At 46.8% G+C, this 16,809-nt stretch overlaps 10 non-coding genes and 1 pseudogene across 10 annotated transcripts; all 11 read left to right on the plus strand.

The window, feature by feature from the left end:
• Positions 1-548: 548 nt before the first annotated feature.
• Positions 549-739, plus strand: LOC142266735 (U2 spliceosomal RNA). Its single transcript, XR_012732746.1, has one exon. It is a non-coding gene; the product is annotated as a U2 spliceosomal RNA (small nuclear RNA).
• Positions 740-2,126: 1,387 nt separating this feature from the next.
• Positions 2,127-2,316, plus strand: LOC142266716 (U2 spliceosomal RNA). The gene has a single exon (XR_012732737.1). It is a non-coding gene; the product is annotated as a U2 spliceosomal RNA (small nuclear RNA).
• A 1,387-nt stretch (positions 2,317-3,703) lies between these two features.
• On the plus strand, positions 3,704-3,894 carry LOC142266736 (U2 spliceosomal RNA). Its single transcript, XR_012732747.1, has one exon. It is a non-coding gene; the product is annotated as a U2 spliceosomal RNA (small nuclear RNA).
• Positions 3,895-5,281: 1,387 nt separating this feature from the next.
• Positions 5,282-5,472, plus strand: LOC142266737 (U2 spliceosomal RNA). The gene has a single exon (XR_012732748.1). It is a non-coding gene; the product is annotated as a U2 spliceosomal RNA (small nuclear RNA).
• Positions 5,473-6,859: 1,387 nt separating this feature from the next.
• Positions 6,860-7,050, plus strand: LOC142266738 (U2 spliceosomal RNA). Its single transcript, XR_012732749.1, has one exon. It is a non-coding gene; the product is annotated as a U2 spliceosomal RNA (small nuclear RNA).
• Positions 7,051-8,437: 1,387 nt separating this feature from the next.
• Positions 8,438-8,628, plus strand: LOC142266739 (U2 spliceosomal RNA). Its single transcript, XR_012732750.1, has one exon. It is a non-coding gene; the product is annotated as a U2 spliceosomal RNA (small nuclear RNA).
• A 1,387-nt stretch (positions 8,629-10,015) lies between these two features.
• Positions 10,016-10,206, plus strand: LOC142266742 (U2 spliceosomal RNA). The gene has a single exon (XR_012732752.1). It is a non-coding gene; the product is annotated as a U2 spliceosomal RNA (small nuclear RNA).
• A 1,379-nt stretch (positions 10,207-11,585) lies between these two features.
• On the plus strand, positions 11,586-11,727 carry LOC142266732 (U2 spliceosomal RNA; annotated as a pseudogene).
• A 697-nt stretch (positions 11,728-12,424) lies between these two features.
• Positions 12,425-12,620, plus strand: LOC142266723 (U2 spliceosomal RNA). Its single transcript, XR_012732741.1, has one exon. It is a non-coding gene; the product is annotated as a U2 spliceosomal RNA (small nuclear RNA).
• Positions 12,621-14,007: 1,387 nt separating this feature from the next.
• On the plus strand, positions 14,008-14,198 carry LOC142266743 (U2 spliceosomal RNA). Its single transcript, XR_012732753.1, has one exon. It is a non-coding gene; the product is annotated as a U2 spliceosomal RNA (small nuclear RNA).
• Positions 14,199-15,585: 1,387 nt separating this feature from the next.
• On the plus strand, positions 15,586-15,776 carry LOC142266744 (U2 spliceosomal RNA). Its single transcript, XR_012732754.1, has one exon. It is a non-coding gene; the product is annotated as a U2 spliceosomal RNA (small nuclear RNA).
• The last annotated feature ends 1,033 nt before the right edge of the window (positions 15,777-16,809 follow it).

Consider the following 16,809-nt stretch of genomic DNA (forward strand, 5'->3'; position numbering starts at 1 on the left):
CAATAGCGCTGCTGCCTAGAAAACAAGCTGCGCAGAAGAAGTTGTTCTTTGGGTGGGAGGGTGGGCTAGTGGAAGGAGGGGGCAATCTCTTTTTTTCCCGGGTGGTAGGGGGATGACAGGAGAAGGGAAGCGGGTGGTGAGAAAGGTACAGAGGGCAGGGTTTGGGGGCTGGGAAGGAAAGGGAAAAGATTAGGGTTTGGGGATGATGAAAGGGCTTTCTACGGGTAAGGATGGCAAAGGGTGGCAGTGACGGAAAGTCAGGCAACCTGTCCTGTCCGTCTTTTTGTATCGTGAATTGGAAAGACTGCAAGGGGGAGGGGAGTTGATTGCGCCCTAAAGGAGGAGTTATTCAGATTCATTGCAGTGGGCGGCGGCTGCAAAACGCACCATTCTTCTTGTTTTGGCTCTGCAAAGCAGCCTTTTCAAGGGTTGGCTTGGGTGACAAAATGTCTTGTGTAGGCGTGGGTTTGTCTCCCTCTCGCTCTCTCTCCCTAAGATGTGTCCGGCATAGGCCAGGGTGCCACTCGAGGCCCAAACCAATTCTGGTTATCGCTTCTCGGCCTTTTGGCTAAGATCAAGTGTAGTATCTGTTCTTATCAGTTTAATATCTGATACGTCCCCTATCTGGGGACCATATATTAAATGGATTTTTAGAACAGGGAGATGGAAAAAGAGCTTGCTCTGTCCACTCCACGCATTGACCTGGTATTGCAGTACCTCCAGGAACGGTGCACCCCTTCTTAACCCAGTTTCCAAAAGCAGAACTCAATTCACCTGATTCATATTAGCCCGATTTAATGAATTGGAAGAAAGCATACGTCTTCATATGCACCTCAATTTGGCCCATTCACTTTTCACACTTCCTCCTTTTGTTTTTTATCTTTCACACTTTTGACTTTCTTTATTCATCCAAATAGCAAACTCATCACCACTCAACCTGACCAACTCGGCTATGTCCCCGTGCTGCAGTTCTCTGTCTTATCTAGATCATTTGCAATTGAATGGAATAGATCCCTTTTGGACAAAGTGGATTCACCTGCTGCTGCAGTGACCACAGGTGTGATAACATCTAGAATTGGCATCTGGTGCGATCTCTCCGCTTCCACTCCAAAGAAAGTTACCTGTTTATTCCTATCATGCATTGGTTTTTGGGGTTTTCTTTGAGTAATGATGATCTCTTTAGTAGTCTGTTGGCGCCCTCTCCTGGAGGAATAGTTTGCTTGCTCTTGGACATTCTAAAAGAGAGGTCATGATAGACATTGAGCTTCTGAGCTCAATTGGGGACAGTCATGGGTGATGAATGTTTGCAACCTACTGCGAAGCCTCATACCGCAATATAAGGAACGTCAAATACTAAGAAAGGGCGGCCTATGAAAGAATTACTACTTTCAATAAGTACACTTAAACGGCTAATTGGGAATAGAAAAACTGTAAAAAGCCCTCTGAGAAAGCCCCCCTCTAACCTTTGATAGTAAGCTTTTCTGTAGTCTGCCTGTTGATGTATTTTCCGTTTGAACTGTGCACAACATGAAGAGACGGAACACTGGCGGCTTGTCACAATGCCCCCCGATGACATCACAATAGCGCTGCTGCCTAGAAAACAAGCTGCGCAGAAGAAGTTGTTCTTTGGGTGGGAGGGTGGGCTAGTGGAAGGAGGGGGCAATCTCTTTTTTTCCCGGGTGGTAGGGGGATGACAGGAGAAGGGAAGCGGGTGGTGAGAAAGGTACAGAGGGCAGGGTTTGGGGGCTGGGAAGGAAAGGGAAAAGATTAGGGTTTGGGGATGATGAAAGGGCTTTCTACGGGTAAGGATGGCAAAGGGTGGCAGTGACGGAAAGTCAGGCAACCTGTCCTGTCCGTCTTTTTGTATCGTGAATTGGAAAGACTGCAAGGGGGAGGGGAGTTGCTTGCGCCCTAAAGGAGGAGTTATTCAGATTCATTGCAGTGGGCGGCGGCTGCAAAACGCACCATTCTTCTTGTTTTGGCTCTGCAAAGCAGCCTTTTCAAGGGTTGGCTTGGGTGACAAAATGTCTTGTGTAGGCGTGGGTTTGTCTCCCTCTCGCTCTCTCTCCCTAAGATGTGTCCGGCATAGGCCAGGGTGCCACTCGAGGCCCAAACCAATTCTGGTTATCGCTTCTCGGCCTTTTGGCTAAGATCAAGTGTAGTATCTGTTCTTATCAGTTTAATATCTGATACGTCCCCTATCTGGGGACCATATATTAAATGGATTTTTAGAACAGGGAGATGGAAAAAGAGCTTGCTCTGTCCACTCCACGCATTGACCTGGTATTGCAGTACCTCAGGAACGGTGCACCCCTTCTTAACCCAGTTTCCAAAAGCAGAACTCAATTCACCTGATTCATATTAGCCCGATTTAATGAATTGGAAGAAAGCATACGTCTTCATATGCACCTCAATTTGGCCCATTCACTTTTCACACTTCCTCCTTTTGTTTTTTATCTTTCACACTTTTGACTTTCTTTATTCATCCAAATAGCAAACTCATCACCACTCAACCTGACCAACTCGGCTATGTCCCCGTGCTGCAGTTCTCTGTCTTATCTAGATCATTTGCAATTGAATGGAATAGATCCCTTTTGGACAAAGTGGATTCACCTGCTGCTGCAGTGACCACAGGTGTGATAACATCTAGAATTGGCATCTGGTGCGATCTCTCCGCTTCCACTCCAAAGAAAGTTACCTGTTTATTCCTATCATGCATTGGTTTTTGGGGTTTTCTTTGAGTAATGATGATCTCTTTAGTAGTCTGTTGGCGCCCTCTCCTGGAGGAATAGTTTGCTTGCTCTTGGACATTCTAAAAGAGAGGTCATGATAGACATTGAGCTTCTGAGCTCAATTGGGGACAGTCATGGGTGATGAATGTTTGCAACCTACTGCGAAGCCTCATACCGCAATATAAGGAACGTCAAATACTAAGAAAGGGCGGCCTATGAAAGAATTACTACTTTCAATAAGTACACTTAAACGGCTAATTGGGAATAGAAAAACTGTAAAAAGCCCTCTGAGAAAGCCCCCCTCTAACCTTTGATAGTAAGCTTTTCTGTAGTCTGCCTGTTGATGTATTTTCCGTTTGAACTGTGCACAACATGAAGAGACGGAACACTGGCGGCTTGTCACAATGCCCCCCGATGACATCACAATAGCGCTGCTGCCTAGAAAACAAGCTGCGCAGAAGAAGTTGTTCTTTGGGTGGGAGGGTGGGCTAGTGGAAGGAGGGGGCAATCTCTTTTTTTCCCGGGTGGTAGGGGGATGACAGGAGAAGGGAAGCGGGTGGTGAGAAAGGTACAGAGGGCAGGGTTTGGGGGCTGGGAAGGAAAGGGAAAAGATTAGGGTTTGGGGATGATGAAAGGGCTTTCTACGGGTAAGGATGGCAAAGGGTGGCAGTGACGGAAAGTCAGGCAACCTGTCCTGTCCGTCTTTTTGTATCGTGAATTGGAAAGACTGCAAGGGGGAGGGGAGTTGCTTGCGCCCTAAAGGAGGAGTTATTCAGATTCATTGCAGTGGGCGGCGGCTGCAAAACGCACCATTCTTCTTGTTTTGGCTCTGCAAAGCAGCCTTTTCAAGGGTTGGCTTGGGTGACAAAATGTCTTGTGTAGGCGTGGGTTTGTCTCCCTCTCGCTCTCTCTCCCTAAGATGTGTCCGGCATAGGCCAGGGTGCCACTCGAGGCCCAAACCAATTCTGGTTATCGCTTCTCGGCCTTTTGGCTAAGATCAAGTGTAGTATCTGTTCTTATCAGTTTAATATCTGATACGTCCCCTATCTGGGGACCATATATTAAATGGATTTTTAGAACAGGGAGATGGAAAAAGAGCTTGCTCTGTCCACTCCACGCATTGACCTGGTATTGCAGTACCTCCAGGAACGGTGCACCCCTTCTTAACCCAGTTTCCAAAAGCAGAACTCAATTCACCTGATTCATATTAGCCCGATTTAATGAATTGGAAGAAAGCATACGTCTTCATATGCACCTCAATTTGGCCCATTCACTTTTCACACTTCCTCCTTTTGTTTTTTATCTTTCACACTTTTGACTTTCTTTATTCATCCAAATAGCAAACTCATCACCACTCAACCTGACCAACTCGGCTATGTCCCCGTGCTGCAGTTCTCTGTCTTATCTAGATCATTTGCAATTGAATGGAATAGATCCCTTTTGGACAAAGTGGATTCACCTGCTGCTGCAGTGACCACAGGTGTGATAACATCTAGAATTGGCATCTGGTGCGATCTCTCCGCTTCCACTCCAAAGAAAGTTACCTGTTTATTCCTATCATGCATTGGTTTTTGGGGTTTTCTTTGAGTAATGATGATCTCTTTAGTAGTCTGTTGGCGCCCTCTCCTGGAGGAATAGTTTGCTTGCTCTTGGACATTCTAAAAGAGAGGTCATGATAGACATTGAGCTTCTGAGCTCAATTGGGGACAGTCATGGGTGATGAATGTTTGCAACCTACTGCGAAGCCTCATACCGCAATATAAGGAACGTCAAATACTAAGAAAGGGCGGCCTATGAAAGAATTACTACTTTCAATAAGTACACTTAAACGGCTAATTGGGAATAGAAAAACTGTAAAAAGCCCTCTGAGAAAGCCCCCCTCTAACCTTTGATAGTAAGCTTTTCTGTAGTCTGCCTGTTGATGTATTTTCCGTTTGAACTGTGCACAACATGAAGAGACGGAACACTGGCGGCTTGTCACAATGCCCCCCGATGACATCACAATAGCGCTGCTGCCTAGAAAACAAGCTGCGCAGAAGAAGTTGTTCTTTGGGTGGGAGGGTGGGCTAGTGGAAGGAGGGGGCAATCTCTTTTTTTCCCGGGTGGTAGGGGGATGACAGGAGAAGGGAAGCGGGTGGTGAGAAAGGTACAGAGGGCAGGGTTTGGGGGCTGGGAAGGAAAGGGAAAAGATTAGGGTTTGGGGATGATGAAAGGGCTTTCTACGGGTAAGGATGGCAAAGGGTGGCAGTGACGGAAAGTCAGGCAACCTGTCCTGTCCGTCTTTTTGTATCGTGAATTGGAAAGACTGCAAGGGGGAGGGGAGTTGCTTGCGCCCTAAAGGAGGAGTTATTCAGATTCATTGCAGTGGGCGGCGGCTGCAAAACGCACCATTCTTCTTGTTTTGGCTCTGCAAAGCAGCCTTTTCAAGGGTTGGCTTGGGTGACAAAATGTCTTGTGTAGGCGTGGGTTTGTCTCCCTCTCGCTCTCTCTCCCTAAGATGTGTCCGGCATAGGCCAGGGTGCCACTCGAGGCCCAAACCAATTCTGGTTATCGCTTCTCGGCCTTTTGGCTAAGATCAAGTGTAGTATCTGTTCTTATCAGTTTAATATCTGATACGTCCCCTATCTGGGGACCATATATTAAATGGATTTTTAGAACAGGGAGATGGAAAAAGAGCTTGCTCTGTCCACTCCACGCATTGACCTGGTATTGCAGTACCTCCAGGAACGGTGCACCCCTTCTTAACCCAGTTTCCAAAAGCAGAACTCAATTCACCTGATTCATATTAGCCCGATTTAATGAATTGGAAGAAAGCATACGTCTTCATATGCACCTCAATTTGGCCCATTCACTTTTCACACTTCCTCCTTTTGTTTTTTATCTTTCACACTTTTGACTTTCTTTATTCATCCAAATAGCAAACTCATCACCACTCAACCTGACCAACTCGGCTATGTCCCCGTGCTGCAGTTCTCTGTCTTATCTAGATCATTTGCAATTGAATGGAATAGATCCCTTTTGGACAAAGTGGATTCACCTGCTGCTGCAGTGACCACAGGTGTGATAACATCTAGAATTGGCATCTGGTGCGATCTCTCCGCTTCCACTCCAAAGAAAGTTACCTGTTTATTCCTATCATGCATTGGTTTTTGGGGTTTTCTTTGAGTAATGATGATCTCTTTAGTAGTCTGTTGGCGCCCTCTCCTGGAGGAATAGTTTGCTTGCTCTTGGACATTCTAAAAGAGAGGTCATGATAGACATTGAGCTTCTGAGCTCAATTGGGGACAGTCATGGGTGATGAATGTTTGCAACCTACTGCGAAGCCTCATACCGCAATATAAGGAACGTCAAATACTAAGAAAGGGCGGCCTATGAAAGAATTACTACTTTCAATAAGTACACTTAAACGGCTAATTGGGAATAGAAAAACTGTAAAAAGCCCTCTGAGAAAGCCCCCCTCTAACCTTTGATAGTAAGCTTTTCTGTAGTCTGCCTGTTGATGTATTTTCCGTTTGAACTGTGCACAACATGAAGAGACGGAACACTGGCGGCTTGTCACAATGCCCCCCGATGACATCACAATAGCGCTGCTGCCTAGAAAACAAGCTGCGCAGAAGAAGTTGTTCTTTGGGTGGGAGGGTGGGCTAGTGGAAGGAGGGGGCAATCTCTTTTTTTCCCGGGTGGTAGGGGGATGACAGGAGAAGGGAAGCGGGTGGTGAGAAAGGTACAGAGGGCAGGGTTTGGGGGCTGGGAAGGAAAGGGAAAAGATTAGGGTTTGGGGATGATGAAAGGGCTTTCTACGGGTAAGGATGGCAAAGGGTGGCAGTGACGGAAAGTCAGGCAACCTGTCCTGTCCGTCTTTTTGTATCGTGAATTGGAAAGACTGCAAGGGGGAGGGGAGTTGCTTGCGCCCTAAAGGAGGAGTTATTCAGATTCATTGCAGTGGGCGGCGGCTGCAAAACGCACCATTCTTCTTGTTTTGGCTCTGCAAAGCAGCCTTTTCAAGGGTTGGCTTGGGTGACAAAATGTCTTGTGTAGGCGTGGGTTTGTCTCCCTCTCGCTCTCTCTCCCTAAGATGTGTCCGGCATAGGCCAGGGTGCCACTCGAGGCCCAAACCAATTCTGGTTATCGCTTCTCGGCCTTTTGGCTAAGATCAAGTGTAGTATCTGTTCTTATCAGTTTAATATCTGATACGTCCCCTATCTGGGGACCATATATTAAATGGATTTTTAGAACAGGGAGATGGAAAAAGAGCTTGCTCTGTCCACTCCACGCATTGACCTGGTATTGCAGTACCTCCAGGAACGGTGCACCCCTTCTTAACCCAGTTTCCAAAAGCAGAACTCAATTCACCTGATTCATATTAGCCCGATTTAATGAATTGGAAGAAAGCATACGTCTTCATATGCACCTCAATTTGGCCCATTCACTTTTCACACTTCCTCCTTTTGTTTTTTATCTTTCACACTTTTGACTTTCTTTATTCATCCAAATAGCAAACTCATCACCACTCAACCTGACCAACTCGGCTATGTCCCCGTGCTGCAGTTCTCTGTCTTATCTAGATCATTTGCAATTGAATGGAATAGATCCCTTTTGGACAAAGTGGATTCACCTGCTGCTGCAGTGACCACAGGTGTGATAACATCTAGAATTGGCATCTGGTGCGATCTCTCCGCTTCCACTCCAAAGAAAGTTACCTGTTTATTCCTATCATGCATTGGTTTTTGGGGTTTTCTTTGAGTAATGATGATCTCTTTAGTAGTCTGTTGGCGCCCTCTCCTGGAGGAATAGTTTGCTTGCTCTTGGACATTCTAAAAGAGAGGTCATGATAGACATTGAGCTTCTGAGCTCAATTGGGGACAGTCATGGGTGATGAATGTTTGCAACCTACTGCGAAGCCTCATACCGCAATATAAGGAACGTCAAATACTAAGAAAGGGCGGCCTATGAAAGAATTACTACTTTCAATAAGTACACTTAAACGGCTAATTGGGAATAGAAAAACTGTAAAAAGCCCTCTGAGAAAGCCCCCCTCTAACCTTTGATAGTAAGCTTTTCTGTAGTCTGCCTGTTGATGTATTTTCCGTTTGAACTGTGCACAACATGAAGAGACGGAACACTGGCGGCTTGTCACAATGCCCCCCGATGACATCACAATAGCGCTGCTGCCTAGAAAACAAGCTGCGCAGAAGAAGTTGTTCTTTGGGTGGGAGGGTGGGCTAGTGGAAGGAGGGGGCAATCTCTTTTTTTCCCGGGTGGTAGGGGGATGACAGGAGAAGGGAAGCGGGTGGTGAGAAAGGTACAGAGGGCAGGGTTTGGGGGCTGGGAAGGAAAGGGAAAAGATTAGGGTTTGGGGATGATGAAAGGGCTTTCTACGGGTAAGGATGGCAAAGGGTGGCAGTGACGGAAAGTCAGGCAACCTGTCCTGTCCGTCTTTTTGTATCGTGAATTGGAAAGACTGCAAGGGGGAGGGGAGTTGCTTGCGCCCTAAAGGAGGAGTTATTCAGATTCATTGCAGTGGGCGGCGGCTGCAAAACGCACCATTCTTCTTGTTTTGGCTCTGCAAAGCAGCCTTTTCAAGGGTTGGCTTGGGTGACAAAATGTCTTGTGTAGGCGTGGGTTTGTCTCCCTCTCGCTCTCTCTCCCTAAGATGTGTCCGGCATAGGCCAGGGTGCCACTCGAGGCCCAAACCAATTCTGGTTATCGCTTCTCGGCCTTTTGGCTAAGATCAAGTGTAGTATCTGTTCTTATCAGTTTAATATCTGATACGTCCCCTATCTGGGGACCATATATTAAATGGATTTTTAGAACAGGGAGATGGAAAAAGAGCTTGCTCTGTCCACTCCACGCATTGACCTGGTATTGCAGTACCTCCAGGAACGGTGCACCCCTTCTTAACCCAGTTTCCAAAAGCAGAACTCAATTCACCTGATTCATATTAGCCCGATTTAATGAATTGGAAGAAAGCATACGTCTTCATATGCACCTCAATTTGGCCCATTCACTTTTCACACTTCCTCCTTTTGTTTTTTATCTTTCACACTTTTGACTTTCTTTATTCATCCAAATAGCAAACTCATCACCACTCAACCTGACCAACTCGGCTATGTCCCCGTGCTGCAGTTCTCTGTCTTATCTAGATCATTTGCAATTGAATGGAATAGATCCCTTTTGGACAAAGTGGATTCACCTGCTGCTGCAGTGACCACAGGTGTGATAACATCTAGAATTGGCATCTGGTGCGATCTCTCCGCTTCCACTCCAAAGAAAGTTACCTGTTTATTCCTATCATGCATTGGTTTTTGGGGTTTTCTTTGAGTAATGATGATCTCTTTAGTAGTCTGTTGGCGCCCTCTCCTGGAGGAATAGTTTGCTTGCTCTTGGACATTCTAAAAGAGAGGTCATGATAGACATTGAGCTTCTGAGCTCAATTGGGGACAGTCATGGGTGATGAATGTTTGCAACCTACTGCGAAGCCTCATACCGCAATATAAGGAACGTCAAATACTAAGAAAGGGCGGCCTATGAAAGAATTACTACTTTCAATAAGTACACTTAAACGGCTAATTGGGAATAGAAAAACTGTAAAAAGCCCTCTGAGAAAGCCCCCCTCTAACCTTTGATAGTAAGCTTTTCTGTAGTCTGCCTGTTGATGTATTTTCCGTTTGAACTGTGCACAACATGAAGAGACGGAACACTGGCGGCTTGTCACAATGCCCCCCGATGACATCACAATAGCGCTGCTGCCTAGAAAACAAGCTGCGCAGAAGAAGTTGTTCTTTGGGTGGGAGGGTGGGCTAGTGGAAGGAGGGGGCAATCTCTTTTTTTCCCGGGTGGTAGGGGGATGACAGGAGAAGGGAAGCGGGTGGTGAGAAAGGTACAGAGGGCAGGGTTTGGGGGCTGGGAAGGAAAGGGAAAAGATTAGGGTTTGGGGATGATGAAAGGGCTTTCTACGGGTAAGGATGGCAAAGGGTGGCAGTGACGGAAAGTCAGGCAACCTGTCCTGTCCGTCTTTTTGTATCGTGAATTGGAAAGACTGCAAGGGGGAGGGGAGTTGCTTGCGCCCTAAAGGAGGAGTTATTCAGATTCATTGCAGTGGGCGGCGGCTGCAAAACGCACCATTCTTCTTGTTTTGGCTCTGCAAAGCAGCCTTTTCAAGGGTTGGCTTGGGTGACAAAATGTCTTGTGTAGGCGTGGGTTTGTCTCCCTCTCGCTCTCTCTCCCTAAGATGTGTCCGGCATAGGCCAGGGTGCCACTCGAGGCCCAAACCAATTCTGGTTATCGCTTCTCGGCCTTTTGGCTAAGATCAAGTGTAGTATCTGTTCTTATCAGTTTAATATCTGATACGTCCCCTATCTGGGGACCATATATTAAATGGATTTTTAGAACAGGGAGATGGAAAAAGAGCTTGCTCTGTCCACTCCACGCATTGACCTGGTATTGCAGTACCTCCAGGAACGGTGCACCCCTTCTTAACCCAGTTTCCAAAAGCAGAACTCAATTCACCTGATTCATATTAGCCCGATTTAATGAATTGGAAGAAAGCATACGTCTTCATATGCACCTCAATTTGGCCCATTCACTTTTCACACTTCCTCCTTTTGTTTTTTATCTTTCACACTTTTGACTTTCTTTATTCATCCAAATAGCAAACTCATCACCACTCAACCTGACCAACTCGGCTATGTCCCCGTGCTGCAGTTCTCTGTCTTATCTAGATCATTTGCAATTGAATGGAATAGATCCCTTTTGGACAAAGTGGATTCACCTGCTGCTGCAGTGACCACAGGTGTGATAACATCTAGAATTGGCATCTGGTGCGATCTCTCCGCTTCCACTCCAAAGAAAGTTACCTGTTTATTCCTATCATGCATTGGGTTTTCTTTGAGTAATGATGATCTCTTTAGTAGTCTGTTGGCGCCCTCTCCTGGAGGAATAGTTTGCTTGCTCTTGGACATTCTAAAAGAGAGGTCATGATAGACATTGAGCTTCTGAGCTCAATTGGGGACAGTCATGGGTGATGAATGTTTGCAACCTACTGCGAAGCCTCATACCGCAATATAAGGAACGTCAAATACTAAGAAAGGGCGGCCTATGAAAGAATTACTACTTTCAATAAGTACACTTAAACGGCTAATTGGGAATAGAAAAACTGTAAAAAGCCCTCTGAGAAAGCCCCCCTCTAACCTTTGATAGTAAGCTTTTCTGTAGTCTGCCTGTTGATGTATTTTCCGTTTGAACTGTGCACAACATGAAGAGACGGAACACTGGCGGCTTGTCACAATGCCCCCCGATGACATCACAATAGCGCTGCTGCCTAGAAAACAAGCTGCGCAGAAGAAGTTGTTCTTTGGGTGGGAGGGTGGGCTAGTGGAAGGAGGGGGCAATCTCTTTTTTTCCCGGGTGGTAGGGGGATGACAGGAGAAGGGAAGCGGGTGGTGAGAAAGGTACAGAGGGCAGGGTTTGGGGGCTGGGAAGGAAAGGGAAAAGATTAGGGTTTGGGGATGATGAAAGGGCTTTCTACGGGTAAGGATGGCAAAGGGTGGCAGTGACGGAAAGTCAGGCAACCTGTCCTGTCCGTCTTTTTGTATCGTGAATTGGAAAGACTGCAAGGGGGAGGGGAGTTGCTTGCGCCCTAAAGGAGGAGTTATTCAGATTCATTGCAGTGGGCGGCGGCTGCAAAACGCACCATTCTTCTTGTTTTGGCTCTGCAAAGCAGCCTTTTCAAGGGTTGGCTTGGGTGACAAAATGTCTTGTGTAGGCGTGGGTTTGTCTCCCTCTCGCTCTCTCTCCCTAAGATGTGTCCGGCATAGGCCAGGGTGCCACTCGAGGCCCAAACCAATTCTGGTTATCGCTTCTCGGCCTTTTGGCTAAGATCAAGTGTAGTATCGTTCGAAAAGGTGGTTTAAGGCTCCGGCCACCTTAGTACAATGATGCAATGCACACTGGAAGGTTGCGCTTGTTAGTACTTTGGGAGGATAGTATATCCATCTAGAGGAAACCATGGCCCTACCAGGATCGAGGCTATTAGACTGAGTAAGTGTGGGGGTTATGGTGCAATGTGCCCCAGGAATGGACACCCTGGAGGGAGTCTGAACTTGCTAGGTTGGGACCCTGGTAAGCCTCAGACTCTGTCGCACGCCGCGCCTTGCCTATTCATACTTTCCAAGCATATTGCCCTATCCCGGCCTTCTGGCTAAGAAGGGAAATTTTTATAATCCCGGTCGGAGGTCCGGTCAGCTTTGGGCTGAGAAACCAACACCCGGTTGGAGGTCCGGGTCAGCTTTGGCTGAGAAACCAACACCCGGTTGGAGGTCCGGTTAGCCTTGGGCTGAGAAACCAACACCCGGTTGGAGGTCCGGTCAGCCTTGGGCTGAGAAACCAACACCCGGTTGGAGGTCCGGTCAGCCTTGGGCTGAGAAACCAACACCGGTTGACGGTCCGGGCAGTCTCGGCTGCGAAACCAACGACTAGTAGCTCCCTACTCCACTTGGGTAAGATGCCTCGGTGGACGCTGGGAGCAACAACAAGGCTCAACCAGGCTTCGGCTTGGGGGAGCACCGAAGATCCCTGACCCTCGCTGTGGCCTTCTGGCTCGGAGGGACGGGGTTGATTTTTGGGGATCCTCTTCTCACGGAGGGGTCCACACGAATCCTAGCCTTTGCACTGTTTTTGGTGTGACTTCGGTCATGCATTTTTGCGGTGCTTTGGAAAGCTTCATTAAATCAAAAATCTGTTCTTATCAGTTTAATATCTGATACGTCCCCTATCTGGGGACCATATATTAAATGGATTTTTAGAACAGGGAGATGGAAAAAGAGCTTGCTCTGTCCACTCCACGCATTGACCTGGTATTGCAGTACCTCCAGGAACGGTGCACCCCTTCTTAACCCAGTTTCCAAAAGCAGAACTCAATTCACCTGATTCATATTAGCCCGATTTAATGAATTGGAAGAAAGCATACGTCTTCATATGCACCTCAATTTGGCCCATTCACTTTTCACACTTCCTCCTTTTGTTTTTTATCTTTCACACTTTTGACTTTCTTTATTCATCCAAATAGCAAACTCATCACCACTCAACCTGACCAACTCGGCTATGTCCCCGTGCTGCAGTTCTCTGTCTTATCTAGATCATTTGCAATTGAATGGAATAGATCCCTTTTGGACAAAGTGGATTCACCTGCTGCTGCAGTGACCACAGGTGTGATAACATCTAGAATTGGCATCTGGTGCGATCTCTCCGCTTCCACTCCAAAGAAAGTTACCTGTTTATTCCTATCATGCATTGGTTTTTGGGGTTTTCTTTGAGTAATGATGATCTCTTTAGTAGTCTGTTGGCGCCCTCTCCTGGAGGAATAGTTTGCTTGCTCTTGGACATTCTAAAAGAGAGGTCATGATAGACATTGAGCTTCTGAGCTCAATTGGGGACAGTCATGGGTGATGAATGTTTGCAACCTACTGCGAAGCCTCATACCGCAATATAAGGAACGTCAAATACTAAGAAAGGGCGGCCTATGAAAGAATTACTACTTTCAATAAGTACACTTAAACGGCTAATTGGGAATAGAAAAACTGTAAAAAGCCCTCTGAGAAAGCCCCCCTCTAACCTTTGATAGTAAGCTTTTCTGTAGTCTGCCTGTTGATGTATTTTCCGTTTGAACTGTGCACAACATGAAGAGACGGAACACTGGCGGCTTGTCACAATGCCCCCCGATGACATCACAATAGCGCTGCTGCCTAGAAAACAAGCTGCGCAGAAGAAGTTGTTCTTTGGGTGGGAGGGTGGGCTAGTGGAAGGAGGGGGCAATCTCTTTTTTTCCCGGGTGGTAGGGGGATGACAGGAGAAGGGAAGCGGGTGGTGAGAAAGGTACAGAGGGCAGGGTTTGGGGGCTGGGAAGGAAAGGGAAAAGATTAGGGTTTGGGGATGATGAAAGGGCTTTCTACGGGTAAGGATGGCAAAGGGTGGCAGTGACGGAAAGTCAGGCAACCTGTCCTGTCCGTCTTTTTGTATCGTGAATTGGAAAGACTGCAAGGGGGAGGGGAGTTGCTTGCGCCCTAAAGGAGGAGTTATTCAGATTCATTGCAGTGGGCGGCGGCTGCAAAACGCACCATTCTTCTTGTTTTGGCTCTGCAAAGCAGCCTTTTCAAGGGTTGGCTTGGGTGACAAAATGTCTTGTGTAGGCGTGGGTTTGTCTCCCTCTCGCTCTCTCTCCCTAAGATGTGTCCGGCATAGGCCAGGGTGCCACTCGAGGCCCAAACCAATTCTGGTTATCGCTTCTCGGCCTTTTGGCTAAGATCAAGTGTAGTATCTGTTCTTATCAGTTTAATATCTGATACGTCCCCTATCTGGGGACCATATATTAAATGGATTTTTAGAACAGGGAGATGGAAAAAGAGCTTGCTCTGTCCACTCCACGCATTGACCTGGTATTGCAGTACCTCCAGGAACGGTGCACCCCTTCTTAACCCAGTTTCCAAAAGCAGAACTCAATTCACCTGATTCATATTAGCCCAATTTAATGAATTGGAAGAAAGCATACGTCTTCATATGCACCTCAATTTGGCCCATTCACTTTTCACACTTCCTCCTTTTGTTTTTTATCTTTCACACTTTTGACTTTCTTTATTCATCCAAATAGCAAACTCATCACCACTCAACCTGACCAACTCGGCTATGTCCCCGTGCTGCAGTTCTCTGTCTTATCTAGATCATTTGCAATTGAATGGAATAGATCCCTTTTGGACAAAGTGGATTCACCTGCTGCTGCAGTGACCACAGGTGTGATAACATCTAGAATTGGCATCTGGTGCGATCTCTCCGCTTCCACTCCAAAGAAAGTTACCTGTTTATTCCTATCATGCATTGGTTTTTGGGGTTTTCTTTGAGTAATGATGATCTCTTTAGTAGTCTGTTGGCGCCCTCTCCTGGAGGAATAGTTTGCTTGCTCTTGGACATTCTAAAAGAGAGGTCATGATAGACATTGAGCTTCTGAGCTCAATTGGGGACAGTCATGGGTGATGAATGTTTGCAACCTACTGCGAAGCCTCATACCGCAATATAAGGAACGTCAAATACTAAGAAAGGGCGGCCTATGAAAGAATTACTACTTTCAATAAGTACACTTAAACGGCTAATTGGGAATAGAAAAACTGTAAAAAGCCCTCTGAGAAAGCCCCCCTCTAACCTTTGATAGTAAGCTTTTCTGTAGTCTGCCTGTTGATGTATTTTCCGTTTGAACTGTGCACAACATGAAGAGACGGAACACTGGCGGCTTGTCACAATGCCCCCCGATGACATCACAATAGCGCTGCTGCCTAGAAAACAAGCTGCGCAGAAGAAGTTGTTCTTTGGGTGGGAGGGTGGGCTAGTGGAAGGAGGGGGCAATCTCTTTTTTTCCCGGGTGGTAGGGGGATGACAGGAGAAGGGAAGCGGGTGGTGAGAAAGGTACAGAGGGCAGGGTTTGGGGGCTGGGAAGGAAAGGGAAAAGATTAGGGTTTGGGGATGATGAAAGGGCTTTCTACGGGTAAGGATGGCAAAGGGTGGCAGTGACGGAAAGTCAGGCAACCTGTCCTGTCCGTCTTTTTGTATCGTGAATTGGAAAGACTGCAAGGGGGAGGGGAGTTGCTTGCGCCCTAAAGGAGGAGTTATTCAGATTCATTGCAGTGGGCGGCGGCTGCAAAACGCACCATTCTTCTTGTTTTGGCTCTGCAAAGCAGCCTTTTCAAGGGTTGGCTTGGGTGACAAAATGTCTTGTGTAGGCGTGGGTTTGTCTCCCTCTCGCTCTCTCTCCCTAAGATGTGTCCGGCATAGGCCAGGGTGCCACTCGAGGCCCAAACCAATTCTGGTTATCGCTTCTCGGCCTTTTGGCTAAGATCAAGTGTAGTATCTGTTCTTATCAGTTTAATATCTGATACGTCCCCTATCTGGGGACCATATATTAAATGGATTTTTAGAACAGGGAGATGGAAAAAGAGCTTGCTCTGTCCACTCCACGCATTGACCTGGTATTGCAGTACCTCCAGGAACGGTGCACCCCTTCTTAACCCAGTTTCCAAAAGCAGAACTCAATTCACCTGATTCATATTAGCCCGATTTAATGAATTGGAAGAAAGCATACGTCTTCATATGCACCTCAATTTGGCCCATTCACTTTTCACACTTCCTCCTTTTGTTTTTTATCTTTCACACTTTTGACTTTCTTTATTCATCCAAATAGCAAACTCATCACCACTCAACCTGACCAACTCGGCTATGTCCCCGTGCTGCAGTTCTCTGTCTTATCTAGATCATTTGCAATTGAATGGAATAGATCCCTTTTGGACAAAGTGGATTCACCTGCTGCTGCAGTGACCACAGGTGTGATAACATCTAGAATTGGCATCTGGTGCGATCTCTCCGCTTCCACTCCAAAGAAAGTTACCTGTTTATTCCTATCATGCATTGGTTTTTGGGGTTTTCTTTGAGTAATGATGATCTCTTTAGTAGTCTGTTGGCGCCCTCTCCTGGAGGAATAGTTTGCTTGCTCTTGGACATTCTAAAAGAGAGGTCATGATAGACATTGAGCTTCTGAGCTCAATTGGGGACAGTCATGGGTGATGAATGTTTGCAACCTACTGCGAAGCCTCATACCGCAATATAAGGAACGTCAAATACTAAGAAAGGGCGGCCTATGAAAGAATTACTACTTTCAATAAGTACACTTAAACGGCTAATTGGGAATAGAAAAACTGTAAAAAGCCCTCTGAGAAAGCCCCCCTCTAACCTTTGATAGTAAGCTTTTCTGTAGTCTGCCTGTTGATGTATTTTCCGTTTGAACTGTGCACAACATGAAGAGACGGAACACTGGCGGCTTGTCACAATGCCCCCCGATGACATCACAATAGCGCTGCTGCCTAGAAAACAAGCTGCGCAGAAGAAGTTGTTCTTTGGGTGGGAGGGTGGGCTAGTGGAAGGAGGGGGCAATCTCTTTTTTTCCCGGGTGGTAGGGGGATGACAGGAGAAGGGAAGCGGGTGGTGAGAAAGGTACAGAGGGCAGGGTTTGGGGGCTGGGAAGGAAAGGGAAAAGATTAGG

The sequence above is a fragment of the Anomaloglossus baeobatrachus genome, unplaced genomic scaffold (assembly GCF_048569485.1).
Source record: "Anomaloglossus baeobatrachus isolate aAnoBae1 unplaced genomic scaffold, aAnoBae1.hap1 Scaffold_2906, whole genome shotgun sequence".
Lineage (NCBI taxonomy): Eukaryota > Metazoa > Chordata > Amphibia > Anura > Aromobatidae > Anomaloglossus > Anomaloglossus baeobatrachus.